The sequence below is a fragment of the Cynocephalus volans genome, chromosome 4, assembly GCF_027409185.1.
Source record: "Cynocephalus volans isolate mCynVol1 chromosome 4, mCynVol1.pri, whole genome shotgun sequence".
Classification (NCBI taxonomy): Eukaryota; Metazoa; Chordata; class Mammalia; order Dermoptera; family Cynocephalidae; genus Cynocephalus; species Cynocephalus volans.
This window is the reverse complement of record NC_084463.1, coordinates 102,749,712-102,769,496: the sequence shown is the minus strand read 5'-3', so window position 1 is coordinate 102,769,496 and position 19,785 is coordinate 102,749,712. Positions and strand designations below refer to the sequence as shown.

Here is a 19,785-nt window from a genome sequence, read left to right as displayed (position 1 = left end):
ACAATAGTTTATTCCTTGAACCAACATTTATTAAACCACAAATATTTATGTGTTGAGCCTTAGGGGTAAGACAATGATCTTGACTTAGGTGTCTCTGATAGAACCTCAGCACCTAGCATGGTGCTTCCCCCACAGAGCTGCCTGGCACACAATAAGCACTCACTGAATAGGGGACTCCCAAGAACACTCCTAGACATGGACCACTTATGGGTCACTTCCTATACAGCAAGGGCACTCCATCTGCTTTGCTAGCCTTAGAGGCATCCCTCAAAATTGCTTTAAAGACAAGACAATGTTCTAAATATACAGCATCTCTATTTAGGACCTAGGTTATAATAGTAAATGGAACACCCATGCTTATTTCCTATATTGCCCATTAAGAGGGAAGGAGAGTTTTCCTTCCTTTTAGCACTGCTTGTTTTGGAAAAGATGATCTCCTGGGAAATGGCTGGCAAATAAAATATAGCAAAAGCTTGAACCCCACAAAAGCATCTCAATCACTCCACCTTGCTAGGCTCCAGGACTGAAAATAGCTTCAAATGTAAAACAAGTGGTATGAACTACTTATCTAATTTCATGGCAAAGGCAGGCCTTAAGCTGGCTGAAGAGTACAAACCCCTCACTCCTTAACTCAAGCAGGGCTAGAAGCCTCACCTGTTCCCGGTCCATTAGCAACTGGCATAGCTCCGGCACCTCTCAGGCTTCATCTATCCAAAACAGCAATGGAACAAGTGCAGAACAGGGAAGCACCTTCTATAGTCAGCCCAGCACTATTTGGAGGGGTGGCAGGGAGAGACAGATTCCTGGACACAGACCACCTATTCCTTTATCAAATCTGAAGGTAAAATGAAAGTCCCTTAAGCAGCCCACAGCCCAAAAGAAGCATTCTGTACTCTGCTTCATATTCTGGCAATGACTTAATACATTCCTCCATCCAGGTTCTGTCCTGATGCCTACTTATGGGTAGGTTTACTGAAACCCAAGACAGAATCAGTTAGTCTGTAATCTTACATAACAAGTTCATCTCTGTCTATTACACATCTTGACCCATGTCATTAAAGTCAGTTGTTTCCAGGTCTATTTCCCCTAATATATTAAGCACTTTTAGAGGCAGGGCCCAGGTTTCATAATGCCCATGTTTCCAGTTTTGCCCAGTGCAAGGCCAGGCTCAGAACAGATGCTCAAAGGCCTGTTTGTTCTAGAGCAAAAGTGAGCAGATACAGAAAAAGGACAGGAAGTATAAGGACGGGAACATATCCTGCCTTACTCTGCCTGGAGGCCTTCACCCAGTGCATGCTGCTCTCTGGCCCTGGAATCAGGTTGGGTTTTCCAGGCTTCTTTTCTTATTACCAAGCTCACAGCCATCTCTCCCCCCTCTGAGTATGCACAATCCTACATGAACTAGTCCTTGGACCTTTGTAATCCTAGAAGTTTGTTTCACCTTGTGTTTGGGAACTCATTGAGTATATGACCCAAGTCTTTCTTCTTGTAGCACAAAACCCAATACCAGCCACAGAAAATCAATTTCCCTCAAGCTTTCAATTGCTCATCTGTGAAAAGGTGAAAAGAATGTCTGTCACTAGCATCTATCACCTGATTACTCCCACAAGCTTAAGTTATCTCTCTTTCTCCATGTCCTCAGCTAGTTCCCAGAGAGTTCTCCATAAAGAATTCAGGCCAAATGGCTCAGCACCTATATTTGGCCTACAACTGTGTGATACTCAAGATGTCATCAGAACAGAGATAATAGCTTATTCTTCACATCTCACATACCTCAGACTACAGGGAGTGACTCATTCATGCCAATCCTTAACCAAAGGCAGGAAAAGTCCCCTTGAGCCAAAGCAGGACAATGCTGCATCTTCCACCCACAAACTGGTAAGCCCATGCCTAAGAGCATGTTCAGGCTCACATCTAAAACTGGAATGGGCCAATAAATCCTCATCTTTGTGGGCTGAAGTCCTGGGGGAAGACTTCCAATCAGAAAAGAAAACAAGTTATTGTTTTCAACAACTGTGTTAAAACCAATTGTTATCAGCAAACACAAATTATTGTTGTTTTTGAGATATAATTCATATACCATACAATTTATCCTTTTAGACTGTACAATTCAGTGTTTTCCAGTATCCATATATTCACAAGGTTGTACAAGCATCACCACAATCTAATTTCAGAACATTTTCCTCGCCCCAAAAGGAAACACCATACTCATTAGCAGTCATGTCCCCTTACCCCCTCACCCCAGACCCTGACAACCACTAATCTACTTTCTGTCTCTATAGATATGCCTACTCTGGACATTTCATATAAATGGAACCATATAACACGTGGCCTTTTCATTTAGTTTAATGTTTTCAAGATTCATCCATGTTGTAGCATGTACCAGTACTTCATTCCATTTTACGGACAAATAATATTCCATTATATGAAGATACCACATTTTTTATTTATTCATCAGTTGATATACATTTGGGTTGTTTCCACTTTTTGGCTATCATGAATAATGCTATTATGAGCATTTGTGTACAAGTTTTTGTGTGAACGTGTTTTCAATTCTCATGGGTACATATCTAGAAGTAAAATAGCTAGGTCATATGTCAACTCTAGGTTTATATATATATATATATTTTTTTTTTTTTTTTTTTTTTTTTTTTTTAAAGATGACCAGTAAGGGGATCCCAACACTTGACTTGGTGTTGTCAGCACCACGCTCTCCAAAGTGAGCTAACCAACCATCCCTATATAGGGATCAGAACCCATGGCCTTGGTGTTATCAGCACCACACTCTCCCAAGTGAGCCACAGGCTAGCCCTTCTGTTTATGTTTTGAAGCCAAATTATCTTTATCTTTTTTTCTTTCTTTCTTTCTTTTTTTTTCCAAATTACCTTTGAAACACTTTAACTTATAATCCCAAAATCATGGGTTTGGACCCCAGTACCGGCCAGCCACCAAAAAAAAAAAAAAAAAAAAAAAAACCTGTCTCCAGACATTACTAAAACACTTTAACTCACTCCTCTACCTTCCTCACTGTCAAACCCTTCCATGATCAGCCCCACTCTTCAGCACACCTGCACAAGCTCAGTAGCTACCAGCACTGGTCTAGAAGGACAAGATGAGTAGAATGATTATAGCTAACATTTAATGAATTTATACAATAGGCCAGACACTCACCAAGACCTCTACAGGGATTTTCCCTTTTAGTCATCATAACAATTCTATGTACATACTATTCCCATTTTATAGATGGGAAAATTGAGGCTTTAAGAATAACTTCAAGTTCTAGTCAAGGTGGCGGAATAAACAGTTCCCAGCATCGCTCTCTCCCACCAATCAACCAATTTACAGCTATAAAAATGTAACATCAGCCAAGCTGGGGCCACTGGAGCTCAGGGGAAGAGGAGGAGAGACCTACCGAGTTCATGAAGGCAGGAGAAACCATGATGAGAGAAAGAAAAAAACTGCTCAGAGCATTTCGGGCTGTGGCTGCTTTATGACTGGAGCTGATGAGCACATGGAACAGGAGCCAGCAGAAGCTGCACCTGTGCCCTTTGGATAGCGTTGCTTGGAGGCAGCAGGGGAGAAGAGGACAGCAAGACCACTAATAGGGTTTCCGTGGACCCACGAAGGAGCAAGGAGCCAGAAAACTGAAAAAAGGGAGCCATTCAGAGGCCAGTGAGTCTGAGACCAGTGAGTCTGGGACCAGTGCAGGGCCCGTCCCACAGGAAATGTTTCCAGCATGTGTACTGGGGGAGACAGGCCCACCAGGAGAACACTGGGACACAGCAAGGACAGCCAACCTGCCCTCCAATCAGCGCAGGACCACTCAGAGGAGACAGGTAGGGAATGCAGAATTGCATGGCGTGCAGTTTGATGAAAAAACTTAGGCCCAGATCAGAGTTTCGACACAACCCAGATCCACCAGGTCTCTGGAGAGCCAGAAGTACCTATAAGGTCAACCATTAAACCCCGAACTGCACAAAAAGTCTTCCCTAGGGAAACAGCAGCAAAGCAGCAATTTAGCTCAATCACACAGCTCAAGTACTGGTTCCCACAGGAAGTTCCCCTATTTTAGAAGTAAGCAAAGGACAAAAAATTAGTTCCAGCCCAGGCACACCACCAGCGCTTTGGGGCCTGCCTGGGAACCAGAGGCTTGGAGCCGGGGACCCGACCCCACTCCCACCACCAGGCACACCACAGCCACCTGGGGACCCAAGGCATGGAGAAGGGGAACAGACCCCCATCCCACAACCAGGCACACCGCCAGCACCAAGGAGCATGCCAAAAACATCACCTCCATGTGGGTGGCCCACCACAGCCACCTTGATAACCATGGCTGCTGCAAAAGTGGCTAGACGCCACAACCACCACACAGAGGGTCTGCCAACCACTGGAGTGCACTGACACAAGGATAGTCACCAGCAGAGATAAAGAAAAGAGGATGTCTCTCTCTACAAAGCCCATTTCAGAGTGACAGAAGAAGTATTTCCTCTATGATAATATTGGGGGAACTGATCACATCTCTCAGCATTGGACAGATCATCTAGGCAACAAATTAACAGAGTAACCATTATTCTTTCAGAAGGAGAGAAGAAATCTAGGGTAATTAGAGTGGCAAGGGGAGAGGAAGTGGGGGTGGGGAGAGATTGGACAAGGGGCATAAAGAATAATTATGATTGTAACAATATACATGCCAGTAATATTGATTTGATCAACATATCTCAATGTTGAATCCCAAAAATATGTATAATCCAATTTTGATTCAATTTAAAAAAATTAAATTAAAAAAAAAGAAGTTAAGAGCCAGTCCGTGGCTCACTTGGGAGAGTGTGATGCTGATAACACCAAGGCCGCAGGTTCAGATCCCTATATAGGGATGGCCAGTTAGCTCACTTGGGAGAGTGTGGTGCTGACAACACCAAGTCAAGGGTTAAGATTCTCTTACCGGTCATGCTTTTTAAAAAAAAGAAGAAGAAGAAGAAGTTAAATAACTTCTCTAAAGTCACAGCTAGTAAATAGAGCCAAGATTTAAACCCAGAAAGTCCAACTCCAAAGTCCACCTTCCTAACCACGGATGATTATTATAAAAGCAAAATGTACTAATGGCCACAAATGAGGTCCATACACAGAGCTAAGGGACTTCAAAAGAGTAAAGGTCACAACCTAATGTAGGAAAAAAAGAAACATGAAAAAGAACCACTAATCCAAATCTCATTTTGTACACAGGGCCCATTCAAGCACCATCTCCTTCAAAAAGTCTTCCTGGATGACTCCAGCGCACATTACTCTCTCCTTCATCTTGCTTTTAGGCAACATTTATATTTAGCTGCTGTCTAACTAGTTAAGAAATTACCTGATTTGTAAGCTCCCCAAAGACAAGAATAGAGACCTTTTTTCAGTCTCTTCTACAGCCCACAGTGCATCAAAGAGCAGAACTCAAAGCAATCTGGTTCAATCTAAATGTTTCTGAAGGAGTACTTATTATTATTCCCTTAAGTTAGATTCAGACATAGCAAGAAATAAGACCAAACTTACCTGAGAGAGAGTGGAGGAGAGTAATCTCCATATTCATCCCTTGGGGGCAGAGTAGAACAGGCCCCAAATTCCCAAGGCTATTCCTTTTTGCCAATTTACATGGAGACACCCACTTGGGGCATGGGTTTCACTCTCAGCCCCCGAATTAGGGCTACATCAGCCAGTGTGCCAGGCAAGGTGACATGACAGTTTCTAGCAGAAGCCAGTTTCTTTTGCCTTCAAAGTGCTGAAAACATCTGGCTGGCTCTCACACTACTCACTCATCCTCCTAACTTAGGAAAGGGGAACATGCTACTCACCATTTAACAAAGCACTTTCAATGTCCATTAACTCCCTGAATCTTTACAACATCCCCCACAATACTAGGGCAGGGATTCCTGCACCCATTTTATAGACAAAGAAACTCCAACCTTGAAAATTTAAGTAATTTTGCTAAGTACTGAAGGTACAGAAACAGAAGAAGAACCCAGGTCTTCTGATTCTTGGTCCAGACCCTTGTGAGTTGACTTTAAGTGCCATTCAATAAGAGGCCTTCACCGCCCACCCTACCTAAAATAGCATCCCCATCACTCTCTGACCCTTTGTCCTGCTTTACTTTGTTTTCTAGAACTTATTGTTACCTGATATTATATTTGTATTGTATGTCTACTTGTTTATTGCCTATCTTTCTACGTGAATATAAGACAATAGGGACTATCACTCTCTATTGCATACCAAATGCCTAGCAGAGTTCCTGGCACACAGTAGGGCCTTAAGTATTTGTTAAGTGAATAAACCTAATGCAGTCCCCAACTGATCTCCTCTACACAATTACTGCCAAGTAAGCCTTCAGTCTATGCTCAAAATTCCAGTCTATGCTCAAGTTTCATTCAGCATTTAACATCCACCATATGCCAGGTCAAATGCTAGATACTAAGGACAGAAATGAATCAAATACAATCCCTGACTCTAGAAACACAACCTAGTGGTTTGAGGCAGACAATAAGAAAGTGCTCCATTTTAGAGATGTTCATAGAAGGGAGCACATAACTCGTGGAAAAAAGAAAAGAGAGTGATTAAGAGAGTGTCCCAGAAGAGGTTCCATTCTTAAAGAATAACTATAATTTCAACCACAAGAGAAAAAGGGAAGGATATTCCAGACTAAGGAAAAAGCATGAGCATAGGCTAAGAGACATGAAAGACCGTGGTATTTAAAGACTAGTGAGCGATTTTTTAAATCAAGAAAGGTTTGCCCCAAAACTATGTTTTTAAAAAAGATGAATGTAGGGCCGAGCCCGTGGCGCACTTGGGAGAGTGCGGTGCTGGGAGCGCGGCAAAGCTCCCGCCACGGGTTCGGATCCTATATAGGACTGGCCGGTGCACTCACTGGCTGAGTGCCGGTCACGAAAAAGACAAAAAAAAAAAAAAAAAAAAGATGAATGTCTATATGCAGAGTATATAAAGAACTCTTACCATTCAACAACAAAGACAAACGACCCAATAAATGGACAAAGAACTTGAACAGACATTTCTTCAAATAAAATATACAAATGGCCAGAAAGCAAATGAAAAAAAATGATCAACATCATTAGTCACCAGGGAAATGTGTATCAAAACCACAATGAGGGGCCGGCCCGTGGCTCACTCGGTAGAGTGCGGTGCTGATAACACCAAGGCCACGGGTTCGGATCCTATATAGGGATGGCCGGTTTGCTCACTGGCTGAGCGTGGTGCTGACAACACCAAGCCCAGGGTTGAGATCCCCTTACCGGTCATCTTTTAAAAAAATTTTTTTTAAATAAAAAAAATAAAAATTTAAAAATTTAAAAAAAACCACAATGAGAAGCTGGCCAGTTAGCTCAGTTGGTTAGAGCACAGCCTTATAACACCAGGGCCACAGGTTCAAATCTCTGTACTGGCCAGCCGCAAAAAACAAACAAACAAACAAAACCACAATAAGGTACCATATCACACTCACTAGGATGGCTACAATAAAAAAATAAAAAATAAATATTGGTGAAGACGTCGAGAAAACTGGAACCCTCATACATTGCTGGTAAGAGTATAAAATGGTTCAGCTGCTGTGGAAAACAGTTTGGCAGTTCTTCAAAAACTAAAAATAGAATTACCACGTGACCCAGCAACTCTTCACATAGGTATATATCCAAATAAACTGAAAACAGGTACTCAAACAGGTACGTGTATACACATACTCTTAGCAGCACTATTCACAATAGCCAAAACATGGAACTAGCCTAAATGTCCACCAATGAATGAATTGGTAAACAAATTGTGGTATATACATACAATGAAATATTACCTAGCCATAAAAAGGAATGAAGTACAATACATGCTATGACATGGGTAAACATCCAAAATATTATGCTAAGTGAAAGAAGCCAGACACAAAAGGTCATATATTGTATGATTCCATTTATGTGAAATAACAAAAATAGGTAAATCCATAAAGATAGAACTCAGATTGGTGGTGGTCAAGGAAAGGGGAAAGGAGAGAATGAGGAACAACTGCTTAATGGGTATGGGTTTCCTTTGTATTGACGAAAATGGTTTTGAACTACAAAGAGGTGGTGGTTGCATAACATTGTGAATGTACTAAATGCCAGTAAGTTGTGCACTTTAAAATGGTTAATTTTATGTTATGTGACTTTCACCTCAATTTTTTTAAAAAATGAATGGCACATGGCACCATACTCTAAAAGGAAAAACACAAAAGTCACTAATGTTTCCGCCCAGCTGCCTCTTCCTGCCTCTCCAGAGAGCCTGCCCTCCTATCCCACAGCCATGTGAACTCAGCATTTTAGCCATGAGTTATGTTCCCTTGGTCAGATTTTCTAGTCATACAGTCCCCAATGAGAAAGCAAGCTCTCTTTTAAATAGAATCCACGGGGCTGGCCAGTTAGCCAGTTGGTTAGAGTGTGGTGCTGATAAAAATAATCCATGTGGTCCATGTGTCTCATCCTGTTTCCCCTACAGCACAGACAAGGTCATGCATGGGTGAGAATAGGGGAAAGGGACTAACTGATCTCTCTCAAAGCAGCAGTTTGGAGTGGTGCTAGCAGAGCACTAGATCCTGGGTGGCCACAGAGTTCAAAGATACAACCATCACACAATGGTCTGAATCTGTTTTATTTTTCTTTTGAGGAGGGGTGGGGGTTCAGGAAGAATAAAGAAGTATTTAATAAATAGCTTTAGAGCAATTTCTGCTTTCAGAGATAACTAAAATCTCTCAGTAACAACTGGGATCTTGACTTTCCAGAAGCAACAATTCTAATGCCAAAGTCCTGCAGAAAAAAAAACAAGGATTTTACTCCCAAAGTTGGACACTAAAACAATATCCCAGCTGTCCAAAAGCTGTTTTCATTGCCCTCGGGAGGCACTGGAAACCTGGAGACTAGAGACTGGGTACATCATTCAAGCTCAGCCCCTATCAGCCAACTGGTTCCAATGTAATATCGTCATAACTGATGCTTCGAGGTAAAGACACAAAGAGTAACCTGCAATGGTCAGAGGAACAACCGGGCTCCTCATGCCCTTCAGACACCCTGTACTTAGAGTAATATTGACAATAAAAACTACCAACAAATACTTTTTTTAAGGGCCATGGTGTGACAGCTTCCAAAGCTCATGCCATTGCCATAACACAAAACTGTCCAGCACCACACATCCTGCCCTATTTCCTGGATCTCCATGAGAGAGTACTCTGACCATTCAGAATAATCCAGTGCTTCTTAGTTCAGCATTAATCCTACTAGCCACAGGGACAGAATCTCTCACGGGCTATAGCAACCCAGAACACCAATGTCACTGAGAGGTACCTTAGACTGCTATCTGGGCTACTCTACCATTCCCTGGGACACCAAGCAAGTCTCCTGAAAACCCACAAAGTAGATATTCTGTCTTTTTTTTTTTTTTTTTTTTTTTTCTAAAAGATGACCGGTAAGGGGATCCCACCCCCTGGCTTGGTGTTGTCAGCACCACGCTCAGCCAGTGAGCAAACCGGCCATCCCTATATAGGATCCGAACCCGTGGCCCTGGTGTTATCAGCACCGCACTCTACCGAGTGAGCCACGGGCCGGCCTTAGATATTCTGTCTTGAATGGGCCTTGAAGGCAGGAGGGAGAACGGCAGGGAGAAACACAAATGTGGAAGGGACTGCAGATAAAATGCTAAACCAGAAATCAGTAGACCTGAGATCTAGTCTCAGTTCTGACCCTAATTAGGTATATAACCTTGGGAAGCCACCTCCCTTCTTCGCACTTGTTTTTCCTGCTATAATATGGGGACAGCAATCCCCTCCTGTCATACCTCACAGAGTTGCTGTGAGCAAATATACAGGTCTTGAATAGGAGAGTGCTTTATAAAGTGCAAAGCACAAACCAATCTGAGGGATCATTACGGTATGACTACTATCAGTTTGCTGGGGAGATTAATGTCCATGAAACCAACAGAAAGTGAAACAGTAGATAGGTACCAAATTATATGGTACAGACTAAAAAGATTACAGTCTAGCGAGTGACATCTCTGGGATTAGACAGAGAAACTATAGAGAAAAGAATGGACAGTATTGGAGGGTAATGGAGAGCAACAGCAGGAGCAATAGTATATAGCCAGGGAAAAGAGGAGTGAAGAAGCAGGAGAGTAACTGCCAGATGAGATGCTGTGTGTTGGGAGGTTGAAGAAGCCACAATGGGTAAGGCCAAACTGTGGAGGGAAGACAGGCAGCCAACCAGCTGGGGCAGGATGCAGTTGGTAACAGAGAGCCACTACAGAAAACATGAGCTATGGAGGAGAGCAGAGCTAGATTTCACAGCAAACATTTATTGAGCACTAACGATGTGGTAGGTAGGCATTGTCATAGGTTATAAGAATACAGAGCCAGGTAAGACATGAACCCTGCTCTCACAACTCTATATTTCCTTTTTTGTTTGTTTATTTCTTTTTCTTTGACTCTGTATTTGAGTCCCAGCTCTTCCATTTGCAGAGTGACATGGACATCAAGGTAACAAGCTTTGTAATCAGACAGACCTGGTTTCAAATTCCTGCACTGACACTGCTAGATGAGTGACCTTCCACAAATAACTAAAGCTCTCTAATTCCCAGTTTCTTCATTCGCAATGCAGAAGTAATAATAATCCTTCATAGGATTAAAAAATGAAACTTGGTATGTACCTTCTAGCCACATAACAAATGATAACTATTATTATTATCATTCACTAACTTTGTGACCTTGGGAAAGTTGCTTAAGCTATGTATGCTTCAGTTTCATCACTTGTAAGACAAGACTAATGATAGCTACCTCATAAGGTTGTCCTGAAGATTAAAGGAAATAATTGGTATAAAGCACCTAGCATAGAGTAACAGCTCAGCAATGTTCCCTTTTCCTCTCTCTCCCTTTTTTCCTTAACCCCCCTTTTTTCCCTTCTCCCTGGCCCATATTTGAGATCTCCCCTGTGGTAATGCTTACTCCCAAAGGAGGGCACTAAGGACAAGGCCAGGACACTTATTCATTCCATTTCTAGGGAGCACCAGGCCCATTTAACCTCCAAACCAACTCTGATATACCCAATACTTGGTCACTCCCATCCAGGAACATGTTCTTCACCCACTTCTTGTCAAGTAACTTCAATTCACAAGCAAAAGGCCCTTTCTACCTGATAGCAGAGCAATTCTTTCCTGCTTACTCATTCTCTTAAGAAACTAAACCAGAAGAGAAAGGTCCAAAATCTAAAATGATGATTAGAGAGAGGACAGTGGTATTCCCAGTGCTTTAAAACTATAAGATATCACAACTCAAGAAAAAAAAAAAAAAGATACTCTAAAAAACATCCCAACCAAAATCAACCAAACAAAAACATCCTCAAAACTCAAAAATACATACATATGATGCTCTTTAAAACTACAGGATAAAAAGAGAGGTTCTGGGCACCCTTGCTGAGAAGCAGATAAATTCCTCTGGCCTTTGTACATATATGACAAGGGCAGACAGATCTGCTGCTACTTCCAGCAGTTCCAGGAATGCCTGAAAACAAGGCCCTCAGCCTGCTGGAGTTACTCAGGCATGAGGGAAAAAATTAGGTATTCATTAGTAAAGGTCAACTCATAAACACCTGATTAACCCAAGCAAATATGCACTACTCCACCTTCTATGAGAATTTACAACTGATCTGGAACAAGAGTCAAGCTCAGTACACATTTTCAAAGCTATAACTAACAATTATTGAGGTGTTTGGGAGGTGGGGGTAGGAGGGTGAGCAACGGCTGGCTATAAAAGCCTAATTCAAATCAGCTAAATCCAGTGGAAGCTGCTTCTTCTGGAACAACCTCTGTACAAACCTGCAGTGCAAATGTGACCTTGCCTGGAAAGATAAGAGCCAGCCCTCCCACCAAGACCATGGGAAATGCAGAGAAGCAAAGCATACCAATTCTGAGGCTCTTACTTAATCCCAGGGAGTTCCTTTTGTGAGGAAATAACATCATTAATTCTAATCTTATACATTAGGAAGACACTGTCAGATCAAACCTCTGAAGCCATCATCTAGGCTCTCCCTAAGCAGCTCCAACTGTGTTGTCTTCTGTTCTTCCATGACACTTTGCAAACTAGAAAGGGAAAATGAAAGGAACTATCTTTCATTGAGCACTTACTACATGCCAGATCTTGTATAAAGGTTTTTAAACATTTTTTTTTAAATCCTCCCAATAACCCTGTGTGATAGCTAATCATAGTCCCATCTTATAAATGAAGAAACTGAACAACTTGCTCAGGAAAGGGGCTGGTAAAGAGCAGAATTCAAATATGAACCCAGTCTATCTGATTCTAAAGCTTAACCTTTCTTTCAACAAATCTTTATTGTCAGCCTACTACATGCCAGGTACTACTCTTGTGTGAATAACAGCAATGTATGAGACAGAGAAGGATCCCTGTCTTTATGGAGCTCTCAACCTGCCTCCATATTTTAGCACATCATACATTTAGTAGGTAGATATCAGATTTTCTTTCTTCTCCAATAAGCAGGATTCAATAAATATGAAGAAGTTAAGATCATCCTTTCCCTCACCTTACAGGAATTCTTCTCAATTGCTGCCCAAACAGCATTAACTATTTATCCATTAATTCTGCATCCTTCTTTCCACCTAGGTCAAGCCATAACTTAAGCCAAAAGCCTTCCTGCAGTGCTAGCAAATTGGATCCATCCACCCAATAAGTATGACAATAATAGTACTTCAGAGTTTACAACACTTTCACATATGTTATCTTATTTGACCCTCATAAAATTAAACAAGGTAGGTATTATTCTTATTTATTTATTTATTTTTATATGGAACACTTCACAAATTTGCACGTCATCCTTGCACAGGGACCATGCGAATCTTCTCTGTATCATTCCATTTTTTTTTTTTTTTTTTTTTAGTATATGTGCTGCCAAAGTGAGCACTATAATTCTCATTTAACAGATAGGGAAACAGATACTCAGAAAGCTTAGTTACTAGCCTAAGGACATAACTGAGTAGAGGAACTGAGCTACAGCACAGTTCTCCCTAGTTTCAGAATGCATTCTTCTGCCTTTCTCCTAAGAACATTTCATAATCTATTTTCCACAGCAGAGAAACTAAAAGAGGTGTTATGTCACTATCTAGTTCATTCTGTTTGATTAAGCTATTTCAGATTTCCCACTATATCAAAACAAAACAAACAAAACCATACTACTGTGGAATTTAACATGATTATTAATATTTTATCACTTTTCCCATTAAAGGTGTTTTAACTGCATTTCATTAATTCCCAAAGGAACAAACTTTTGATGTTAAACACTAAGCACATATGCTATATTCATAGAAAAAGGCCTGAAAATACCTTCATAATTTTTTCAAGTCAGTGAGAAAGTTAATTCAACTTATAAAACTGCCTTTACATGTGCTTGCCTTCTCCAGGAAAGCCTTTATCCTGTGAAGCAACACAAGAAGACTACAAGAAGGAAAGAAACTCTAAATCCAGATGTCAAGGAAAATGATCTAAGGGAAGAGATCCCCTGAGGAACCAGAAGCCACCTTGCCTACAAGGCCCACTGCCTCCAGTATAACACAGCACACTCTGGGCAAATCAAGAAGACCCAAGCCTAGTTTTGTTCAGGGAGCTAGCCAAGACTCTGCCCAAAACCCTAACCTTTACCAGTCTGTCATAATACCTGAAATTCCAACACTACAACTTCATTCAGTTCTTTAACAAATACATCCTGAGTACCACACCTTGGAGGAGTGAGAGTAGTCAGATAAGGGAGGTAGATCCATGCCTCACCAACTCAAATATCAGACACATTTGAGAGAGGGGCAGAGTGCTCTGAAAAAGCAGGACAGCAAAATAAAAGAACTGAAGAAGATTTTATGGAGGGGGGAACTTGGCTAGGCTTAGAATGATAACAGGACATGAAACCATTTGTGCTACCTTAGGAAAGTAACCAAAGTCTTGGGAAAGACCTAGATTTGAATTCCAATTCTGTTGCTCACAGGCAAGTGACATTCAGGCAAGTTATTCTCCTTCTCTGGATCTATTTCTTCATCTGAAAAAATGGGCATTATGAAGCATACCTCAAATGATAGCTATGTAAAACACTAGCCCTGACCTGGCACATAGTGGGACTTAATATACTTTCCTTACCCCTTTTTCTGGTTAGAACAGGAACACACACCAGAGAAGGATACCACAGGGCAATGACTTACCAGGTAACAGAACAAGGCCATTTGGGGGCTAATAGAATAGAAAATCAACCTGAAAGGGTACCTTAAGAGTCTGGAGATAGCAAATCCAGGCCATATTCAGGTCTCAGCCTGCATCTCTCCCCACCACAAGATGTGGTTCAGCCCATTCTGAACAAACATCACATCACTGTGCATTAAGCAGATGAGGAAATGGAAACCCACTCCTCAGCTCTCCAGAGAGCCCTGTGCCAACTTTTGTACTCTAGGAGGCTGGAGCAGGACCTAGGGCAGGGAAAGTATTGAGTACAACTGCCAACACATTTTAATTAGTCCAACCTTAAAAGTCTATTACCACAGGAGATTAAAAGGAGCCCCCAGGGAAAGCCTCTGCCCTTCACACAGTTCAGCCAATTAGATCTGCTCAAATGCCCTAATTTTCATCACTGAATTCTTTGGGGATTCAGGCCTCACCAAGTTCTGACTTCTGGCTGAGGGTACAGGCTCATGCTCAGCTCAGGAAGAGCAGTTGGGTGTGGGCTGCAAGAGAGGCAGCATCAAGTATGCCCCAAGGCCCTGTTATCCTTCCTGCATAGATAAACTGAGCTAACAGAACTGCCCTCTTGCCAGCCTCCATCCCCCATCCCAGGGTCCTCCTGCAACCAATTCTCCCAGGGGCTATACCCTAACCTAATCCATACTAAAAAGCTAGCAACAGTGAGTTTTGGTCCTCAGTTCAGGGGTAACCTCAACACAGTAATACTTGCATTTTAAAGGGGGGGTTCTCAGAAATGGAAGTAATTTCAAGACTCAAAAGGGCTGGCCCGTGGCTCACTCGGGAGAGTGTGGTGCTGATTTCAAGACTCAAAAGAACAAAGCAATAATGCTAAACCAGATGTCAGATATGAAAACTGAGACTTGTTCAAGGTGATGACAACATATTGTACTCAAAAGGCAATGAACTTTACAGTTCCCCAAGGGCTCAGTCCTTCTCCCTTGCAACTGGACCAGGTATAATGCCAGAGTAGCCACACTTTTCCTGTTGTCACTAGGAGTTAAAAAACAAAGTTATAAGGATGAGTGAGAACCTAAGAGATACAGGGTAGTAAAGAGAGAGGATTAATAGAAGAATTTCAAAGAACAGATCAGCAGACAATTCAGAGGAGGAAAACTAATAATAATGAATTACTCACATTTGTTTAAGACTAACTGCTTGTCACATTATTTCATAAGATCTGCACACATCAACCTTGTAAAATAGATTCTGGGTTCTGTTATCCCCACAATACCCGGCATTGGGAAATTAAGGCCTAGAAAGGTCAAGAGTATCAGAATACAAGCTAAACTATGTCTATCTAATTCCTGGTCTAGTGGTATTTTTTATTAAAGTATACATTCCATAAAGAAAGCTGTGAATTTGTATCCCCATACTGGCCAGCTGCCCAAAAAAAAGAAGAGAAAGAAAAAGAAAAGAAAGCTGTGAAGACTCAAGAGAACCAAACTAGGAAGAGGGAAGAAAAAGAAAAGAAAGCTGTGAAGACTCAAGAGAACCAAACTAGGAAGAGGGAAGAAAAAGAAAAAAGTTTCAAGGAATACAAATGTTAAGAATCTGGCCAGTTAGCTCACTCAGTAAGAGCATGGTGCTGATAACACCAAGGTCAAGGTTTCAGATCCCCATAATAGTCAGCCACCAAAAAAAGAAAGAAAGAAATGGAGAAAAAATGCTATAGGACAGAAGCTACGAAACGGTAAATAGCTTTTTTTTTTTTTTTTTGGCAGCTGACTGGTACAGGGATCTGAATCCTTGATCTTGGTGTTACAATACCACACTCTAACCAACTGCATTAACTGGCCAACCCAGCTATTTTTTTTTTTTTTTTTTTGTCTTTTTCGTGACAGCACTCAGCCAGTGAGTGCACTGGCCATTCCTATATAGGATCCGAACCCGCGGTGGGAGCGTCACTGAGCTCCCAGCGCCGCACTCTCCCGAGTGCGCCACGGGCTTAGCCCGCCCAGCTATTTTATTAATTAGAAAATCTTCTTGTATTCCTCCTCCAGTCACTCAGGGGGTATGTGACTAGACTTTGGACAATACAGCCAGTTTCAGGCCTGCTCCCATGACAGAGCGCTGATACAATCACAGCCTGGCTACCTGACAATACACCTATTTAAGCAGCCTACTGCCCCTCTCCAAAGGACTCAGAAGCATGTGTACTAAACCAGAGATGACCACAGCAGGACTCCAAGCATTATTACCCTTGACCAGCACCCCCGCCCTAGTTCACCTATCCCAAGTCAGAGCTTATCCTAGTTTTGAAAGAGGTTCCCCCAAGCATAGCCTCAATTCAGCTATCACCCTGCCCCCATACCTTAAGCCCATGTGAAGATTGACAGAAGATAGGATATGGTCACTCAAGAGTTCCATCAGCAACTCATATCCTACTAGAAAACTGGAGATGTGTAACTATGGAAAACTTGGGCAGATTACCAGACCAGAAAACCCCACATGCAAGTGAGTAAGTAGCTTAAAACAGCATACAAAGTGAAGGAAGACCTTCCATGAAAAACCGAGTTTAAGTCCACTCTTATTTGGCCAAAATAATACCTTCACACTGGCACAGTACTTAAGAGTTCTACAAAGTACCTTTACTTCCATTGCTCCCGTGAGGTAGATATTAATATTCCATTTTTTGCAAATGTGGGAACCAAGGCTCAGAGAGGAAAAGCAACCTGTTCAAGATCTCACAAATAGAAAATGGCAAGGCCTGGGGTTGAACTCAGGTTTATCTGTCTCCAAGACTCTCTCTGATTTTCCTAGCATGAAGGCCCAGCTTTGTTAGGAAACTTAGTAGCTAAAAAACAAAGAGACTTGGATTCTCAGACTTAGATTCCACCATGGAGTTACTATATGACCCTAGGCAAATCATTTCATTTCTTTAGGTCCTAGGAAACTCATCTGTAAAATGGAATGATGTGAAACAATCATAGAATTCTTTGGTTTCCAGAATGCAGTATTGTGGAATGTGGCCCTTTGCCCAGCACCTCAAATAAGGTCAACCACCTCACCACTCACCACCTGTTAGAACTGACCCTTCTTCTGACTACCATATGTTTTCTGATAATAGCACCACAAGTCTCCTCATTACCCATGCTCAAAACATTGGTGTACCTTTGACACTCTTCTTTCCTTCCCTCCCTACACCTAAACTCTAAGGCCTATTGATTCTATATTCACAATGCAGACCCAGATCTCTGCTCATGAACAATTGCAAAGTCTCCCATCTAGGTTCCCTCCCTCCGATCTTACCCCCACCAATGCATTGTGCATATTCTGTGAGATAAATCTTCCTAAAGAAAAACAGGTCATGTCTCCCACCTGTTCAAAACCTGCAATACAGAATAAAGTCTAGAATCTTTAGCCTGACATTTGAGGCCTTCCATGATCTTTCCTCAATTAATCTTTTTGGCCTTATCTTAGTATTCTACTGTACAGATACCAATCTCCAGCTAACCTGGACTAACTAATGTCCTTCCAAGACTTCACTTTTTCCTACTCCACACCTTTACTCACAATCTTTCCTCTGGCTGGAATGTTTCCCTTAATAGCCCTTATATTTCTGTCTGAAGTATCTGAAGACACACTAAGCTGCTACCTCCTCCACAAACTTCTCTAATCTCTCCAGGCAGAGGTGATCCCATCTTCCAACAGGACTATCAGTATCAGTCATAGGATACTAAACATAGACTGCCTTGCACAATAAACTATAAAATGGGAGACCTACTGTGAGGATTAAATAAGATCATGTATGTGAAAGTACCTAGCCCAGTCCTGATATGCTCTTATTACAATATAAAATGTAGGTGTACATCTTAGTTCTCCAAATATACTGAGTCCTTCTACTGGGCAGGAATTATCACATAACATATAACAAACATGTTAAATATTGACCAAAGTGGTAAAGAACACTACATGGATACATACAGCCCCGACTCTAAGGATTTTTTTTTTTTTTTTTAAAGATGACCGGTAAGGGGATCTCAACCCTTGCCTTGGTGTTGTCAGCACCACACTCCCCCAAGTGAGCCAACCAGCCATCCTTATATAGGATCCGAACCCGTGGCCCTGGTGTCATCAGCACCGCACTCTCCCGAGTGAGCCACGGGCCGGCCCAATAAGGATTAAATCAGAACAGCTCAATCAGAGTAGTATTTGGAGAAGATACAAAGGGAATATATACCACTCTGTAGCTAGACACTTCACCAATGTGACATTACCCGTTCATAATTCATAAGTGAAATACAACCTCTCTTTCCCTCTCCCACCTCCCAACTCCTAATCCTAGTCTCTTTCAGGCCGCTTAGGTGACAGAATAAACAGTTCTATAAATTGTATAATTTTTAACCAAAATGCGTATCTCTACCTAAATTCAGATAACTATTTCTTTCTCTCCCCACGAGTTATTAAATGAAAACAGGAACAGTTTTGGTCTTGGGATCAGATAAAGCTGAATTCAAATCTGGGTTCAGCCACCTTGGGAAAATTGCCTTAAATTCTCAGAGTTACAGTTTCCTCATTTGTAAAATGAGAACAGTATCCACTTTTAAGGGTTGTTGTGCAAGATGTAAAGCACCTACCCAAGTGCTCAATAAATAGTAGCTACTACCATCATTCCAATCATTGAAGTTACCTGAGTTGTCTTAATTACACACATCTCTTCAGAGATATAAAGTGTGAGTTCCAGTGACCTTTGCCCTTGGCAGCAAAAGTTTCTTGAAATCAGACCTCTGCAAATTTGACTACCCAGCAATATATACACAAACACAGGCACACACTGCTTTCTAACCTGTGTGTTTATTATACCTGAAAGGCACCCATCTCCCCTGGCCACTATATTTCAGAAGCTGGCTCTGGGAACTTGGCAAACACAGACACATTTGTTTTAACATACACTGCAGTGATGAGAGTTCTGAGAGCTTCCTGAGAGGCCTGAGATAACCAACAGAGTCCAGACAGAAGCAGAGCTACTGAATCACACCGAGAAAATTGGAGGCACATGAGATTTGGAAGCCTGCCCACCTGCGTGCCAGTGAGATTTCTGCTCATTACCTAGGCCAGAGCTCAAGGCATCACAAGGCAGCCAAGAGCTCTGTAAATATGACTAACAGAGGAAAGAAACAGGTTTGTCCTAGCTGGGTCATGCTGACAACATAGTTGACTCTCTTATTCTTTTATATCCTCCATCAAGTCCCCCTGGAGGCCCCTCCCCAATGCCTTGAAGGAAAGCTGGTATGTTGTCTGCTCAAGGCTGGAGTTTTGAGACTCAGGGAGTTCTCAGCATCAGAGAACATTTAAAAAGCCAGCAATCTTCATAGGACTATCCTGCCTCACTTCTGCACTACAAGCCCAGTAGCAGGAACCATGAAAAAAAGGTTCTCTCCTTCATCCCACAATCCAGACTAAGAAAAGCAGTTAAAGTTGATTGTGTTCATTCAGCTGCCTCAAGCTTGACCTGGGGTAAACCCCTATAGGCCATGGAACCAAAAACAGGGAGCAGCAGGACC

At 41.9% G+C, this 19,785-nt stretch overlaps 1 protein-coding gene and 1 pseudogene across 3 annotated transcripts in view; both read right to left on the bottom strand.

Annotated features, from left to right (window-relative positions):
• The window catches only part of STIM1 (stromal interaction molecule 1), a 224,815-nt gene that overhangs the window by 192,874 nt on the left and 12,156 nt on the right, over window positions 1–19,785 (bottom strand). The gene's annotated exons all lie outside the window — the stretch shown is intronic.
• LOC134377423 (U6 spliceosomal RNA) lies at window positions 12,843–12,957 on the bottom strand (annotated as a pseudogene).